Genomic DNA, 6,000 nt, shown 5'->3' on the forward strand with positions numbered 1-6,000 from the left:
GAAACCAGAAGCTCCAGGGAATAAAAAATAAAAAAAATAAATAAAAAAAAATATATATATCATGTTATGTGTGTGAGTCCCAGAGAAGCAGGAAGCAACTAGCACACTGAAACGTGTATGTGTATCACATACTCAACATCAGCATGATTTTAATACAGTTTTTTCCTTTCTTAAAATGTGTATAAATTACTTTGGCACCCTCAGTATATGACAGGCCTGTGGCAGACATTGAGAGATAAGGCTAAGCTTTCTATGGTGTGGACATCAGTGGTCAAAGTATTCTCTCATCTTTCAATAAAAGGACATGACTTTTATTCCTTAGAAAAACTTAATTTTTTTAGAAAATGCAAAATGAAAGAAAGGTAGAGATTTTTCATATACTCCCCTCACCCCACAAATACATAGCCTTCCCCATTATTAACATCCACAACCAGAATGATTTGCTACAAATGATGGGTCTATATTGATACATTGTATTCATGCAAAGTTCATAGTTTACATTATGGTACACTCTTGCTGTTATACATTTCATGGGTTTGGTCAAATTAAAAATGACATGTATCCATCACTATAATGGAGTACTTTTACTCTTTGCTTTACCTATTCTCTGCCACCTGAACCCATAGCAACACCTGATCTTTTTACCATCTACATAGTTTGGCATTTTCCAGAATGTCACATACTTGGAAGAATACAGTGTGTAACCTATTCTGATTGATATTTTTCAATTAGTAATACGCATTTAAGGTTCTTTCATATCTTTTCATGGCTTGATAGCTCATTTCTTTGTAGTGCTGAATAATATTCCACTGTCTGGGTATACCACATTTTATTTATCCATTTACCTAATGAGGGAAATATGTATTACTTCCAAGTTTGGGCAATTATAAATGAACCTGCCATAAATATCTGTATGCAGGTTTCTGTGTGAACACAAGTTTTCAACACCTTTGAGTAAATAACAAGGAGGACAATTGCTGGATCATATGGTAATAGTACATTTGGTTTTATAAGAAACTGCCAAACTCTCTTGCCAAGTGGCTGTACTATGTTACATTTTTCTCAGCAATGATGACAGCTCTTGTTGTTCCAGTATGTGCTAGCATTTGTTGTTGTCAGTGTTCTACATTTTGACTTTTCTTATTGGTATGTTCTGTTTATTCTCTTTAGCATATCTAATTATCGTTTTTATTTCCATTAGCTTATGGATATGATGGGTTACATTAATTGATCTTTGGATTTTGAAGCAGCTTCACATAGCTTGGATAAATCTCACTTAGTCGTGAAATATAATTCTATTTATACATTGTTGGATTTTGTTAATATTTTGTTGAGGGTGTTTACATCTATGTTCATGAGAAATATTAGTTAATAGTTTTCTTGTAATATTTTTGCCTGTTTTGGTATTAAAGTAATTTTGCCTCCTAAAATAATTAGAAAGTGTTCCCTCTACTTATAGTATCTAAAAGACATGGAGTATTATTTAAATTCTTCTTTTAATGTTTTGTAGAATTCACCAGTGAAACTCTCTGGGCCTGGTGCTTTTTATTTTGGAAGGTTATTAGTTATTGATTATTCAATTTTTTTAATAGAGATAGGCCTATTTACATTATTTATTGCTTCTTGTGAGTTTTGACATATTGTGTCATTCAAGAGTAGTCCATTTCATCTAGGTTATCAAATTTGTGGGCGTAGAATGGTTTATAGTGTCCCTTTATTGTTTTAATATCCATGGGATCTGTATTTATGTCTCCTCTTTTTATCTGATATTAGTGATCTGTGTCCTCTTTTCTTAGTTAACTGTTTAGTGGTGTGTCCATTTTACTGACCTTTTCAAAGAATTTTTGATTTGGTTGATTTTTCTATTATTACATGATTTCAATTTCACTGATTTCTGCCCTTTTACTTCTTTTCCTCTGCTTGCTTTGAATTTATGTCTTTTTTTTTTTAGTTTCCTAAAATGTAAATGTAGACTATTGAGTTTAGATTTTTCTTCTTTTCTAGTATATGTTGTCAAGGTTATAAAGTTTCCACTAAGCACTGTTTTTGCTGCATCCTACACACCATTAAAACACTTTTTTTTAATTTAGTTCAAGATACTTTTAAATTTCTCTTGAGATTTATTCTTTTGACCCATCTGTTATTTATAATTGTGTTGTTTAATTTCCATTTATTTTGACATTTTCCAGTTCTTTTTCTGTTATTGATTTTCAGTTTAATTTCATTGTGTTCTGAGAGCAGACAATGCATGATTTCTATATTTAAAATGTTTCAAGGAGGGTTTACTTGTTGTTACTTTTGTTGTTGCTATTGTTCTCATCCAGAAAGTGGTATGTCCTGGTAAATGTTCCACATGAGCTTGAAAAAAATCTGTAGTCTGCTGTTTGGGGAATAAGTTGTCTATAGATGCCAATTATGTCTCATGGATTGATGGTGTTATTGAGTACAGCTATAGCATTCCTGATTTTCTTTCTACTGAATCAGTCCATTTCTGATTGAGGGGTATTAACATCTCCAAGTGAATTCATCTATTTCTCCTTGCTGTTTTATCAATTTTTATCACTTGCATTTTTTATTGCTGTTTTATCACTTGCATTTTGAGGTTCTGTTGTCTGGCTATTACATGGGATTGTTAAGTCTTCTAGAAAAAATAACCCTTTTATCATTATGTAATGCAGTATTTTACCCCCTGTAACTTTCCTTGGTCTGCAGTTAGCTCTGTGGGAAATTCATATAGTTTTTCCTGCTTCCTTTTGATTAATGTCAGCGTGATATATCTTTTTCCTGTCATTACTTTAAATGTATGTGAGTTTTCATATTTAAGGTAGTTATAGACAACGTATAGGTAGGTGCTGTTTTTTGATGCGTTTTGACAATTTCTATTATTTATTGTATTTTGAGCATTGATCTGCCAAGTGAATATTGATATAGTTGGATTAATATCTACTATATTTATTACTGTTTTCTATATGTTTACCTTGTTCTCTTAACTTCCACTCTTTTTCTGAGTGTTGATTGAGCATTGTACAATAATTTATTTACTCTCCTCACTTAGCAGATCAGTTATATGTTTTTCTTTTACTTTTTTAGTGGTTGCCCTAGAATTTGATTACACACACACACACACACACACACACACACACACTCACGTATATGTGTTATCCAAGCCTGCTTTCAAATAATATCATATCAATGCACAGTTAGTGTAGTATGTTATGACAATAAAATTATCATAATTCCTCCTGCAGGAAGTACAAGGGGATTTTACTTTGATATTTACTGTGAGAACCCTACAGAGAGCCTGGAGGTAAATCTTACAAAATTGTGTGACTCTCCCTAAGACTGGGTGACCATGGTGTTTTCAATGCTCAATGTAGCCCTCACTGAGCCTCCAGTATATTTACCAATTATAGTTCAGGTTTTCCTACCCAGCACTGTTTCCCACAGATTTTTAGCTCATGAGTCTGCTCTGGTAAGCCGTGACCTCTTTTTTTGTCTCTCTCTAATCATGATGGCAGAGGTGTTCCCTGTGTCCTCTCCCTATTAATAGATCCTAGAAAAGTTGTTGATGTTTCAGTCTGTTCAGCTTTTTTGTTAGCACAGAGTGGTGACTATCAAGCTCCTTACAAGTGGAACCAAAAAACCTAAATCAGGCGTGGCTTTTTCTGGAGAAATCACTTCTGTATTCTAAAGGTATGGAAGAATCAGAAAATACTCCTTGTTCAGAGGTGGGTATATGTCACCTAAGCTTAGCCAACTGGAGTGTTATAGCTTAGGACTGGGAATAGGAAAGGAATTTGTAGAACCTAGAATAAAAATTAAAGAGGGACACTCCCTCTGCAGGGCTAACTCTGCACTTACATGAATATGAGTGACTGTTTGAATTTTGTGCCTTAGCACTCTCATTTGCTTCACACTAGTCCGGGTGTTAATACGCTTTAATTACAAACTGACCTAATTTATCTCAATGAAAACCAAGTGTAAAACTTATTCTTGAACAGTTGGCAAAGAACCTCTGGCTTTCTTCTGGACTACCTAAATCAGGGGGACATAAGTCAAGGGATAATGACCTTACATCTGCCAAAATAAACAATTGGCTTGAGAATTAAGCCAGTACAGCCGAAACAGAGCATGACAGGAATTAATCCCTAGAAATATTTTTAGGCCCATAGATCCAGGTGTATAAAAGTACTTTCAATGTTTTAGTTATTTAGTTTTCAAGATAACATTCGCCAATAAATTACATTTGTAATCTTAGCCAATTAAATTTCCTCCACTGGCAGACAAGATACTCCTTTATGATTCATTTTATGCACTAACTGTCAGAAAATATCATTTTCTAGCTCTCTCACAGTACACAGCTTCCTATTTCTAAATATTATTTGTATAAGAAATATATTATAGAGTTTTTTCAATTACAGTTATTATAGATTTTGAAAAACAAATATATAACATGTACAGTTTAAAACTAATAATGAAAATGCTTCTTTAAAAACCACATGCAGGTTAAGAAATAAAATCTCATCACTTCCTTTGCAGATGCTTCTGGAACTATAACTGCCTTATTCCTCTTGATAAATAAGCATTCCTTATAATTTAGTAATATGTGTTTTTCCATAAGCAATGTATTATTTACTTCTATTGTTTGGAAAGTTTTTAAATTGAATAATTTATACATACATGTTATTGAGTATTTCTTTTTTAGTTAAAATTTACATGTAAAAATTCACACTGGTGAGAGTAATGGTTTGGAGTTTATACAAATTAATCCAGTTATGTAACAACTCACACAATCAAAATTTAGAATAATTCTACCACCAAATATCCCCTCAAGCTCCTCTGGAGTAAACTACTCTCCAAGCATCCAGCCCATGGAGAATACTTCATTGTCACTACAGTTTAACCTTTTACAGAATGTCACATAAATAGGCTCATGCAGCATTCACTTTGGAGGTCAGTTTATTTCACTTAGCATAAAATGTATGAAATTTACCCTGTTTACTACTAGTTTTAAAATGAGTTTTGAAATCAGGTAATGTGAGTTCTCCAACTTTATTGTTCTCTTTCAAATTTCTTTTATTTTCATTCCTTTGCAATTTCATATAAATTTTAGAATGAGGTTATTTCTATAAATTTGTTTTTCTGGGGTTTTGTCTGAGATTGCTTTGAATCAATACAACTATTTGGGAACACTGATATGGTAACAAGATTGAGGTACCCAATTCATGAACCTGGCTTAGCTTCCCATTTACTAATGTCTCCTTCATTTTGTTCATCAAAATGTTTTGAAGTGTTTAGAATACTATCTTTTACATATTTTGCCAAACTTATGCTTAAGTGTTTTTAAGTATCTAGTGTTAAGGATAATGATTCCATGAATCTGGTTTCAATTTCTAATTATTTATTTTGAATATACAGATATAAAATTAAATCTTGTATACTGAACTTGTGTTCTACAATCTTAAAGTACTCACTTCATAGTTCTAACTTACTTTTGTAGATCTATTGGGAATTTTCTTTGTAGACAATCATGTCATCTACAAAGAGAAATATTTTTTTTTCTAATCTATATCTTTTCTCTCTTTTTTTTTTACTTTATGTTTGTTACAAGACTTCTAGTATGATGTTGAATAGGTATAATAACAATGGACATATTCACCTTATTACCAATATTAGTGGAGGGAAATTCAGCCTTTGACCAGTATGCAAAATGAAAATTGTAGGTTTTTTTCTGTAGGTATTCTTCCTCAGGTTAGGATGTTCCCTTATATTCTTAATTTGCTGAGAGTTTTACCATAAATTGGTGGTAAATTTTGTCACATGCTTATTCTCAGCTATTGACATGATCATATATTTTTTCTTATTCAGATTATTGATATGGCAAGTTACCTTATCTGTTTTCCAAATGCTAAACCAACTTTGCATACCTGGAATAAACTCTACTTGGCCATGATATATTATTCTTTTTATGTACTGCTGAATTTGATGTACTAACAATGT

This window comes from Hipposideros armiger, unplaced genomic scaffold, assembly GCF_001890085.2.
Source record: "Hipposideros armiger isolate ML-2016 unplaced genomic scaffold, ASM189008v1 scaffold_1616, whole genome shotgun sequence".
Taxonomy (NCBI): domain Eukaryota; kingdom Metazoa; phylum Chordata; class Mammalia; order Chiroptera; family Hipposideridae; genus Hipposideros; species Hipposideros armiger.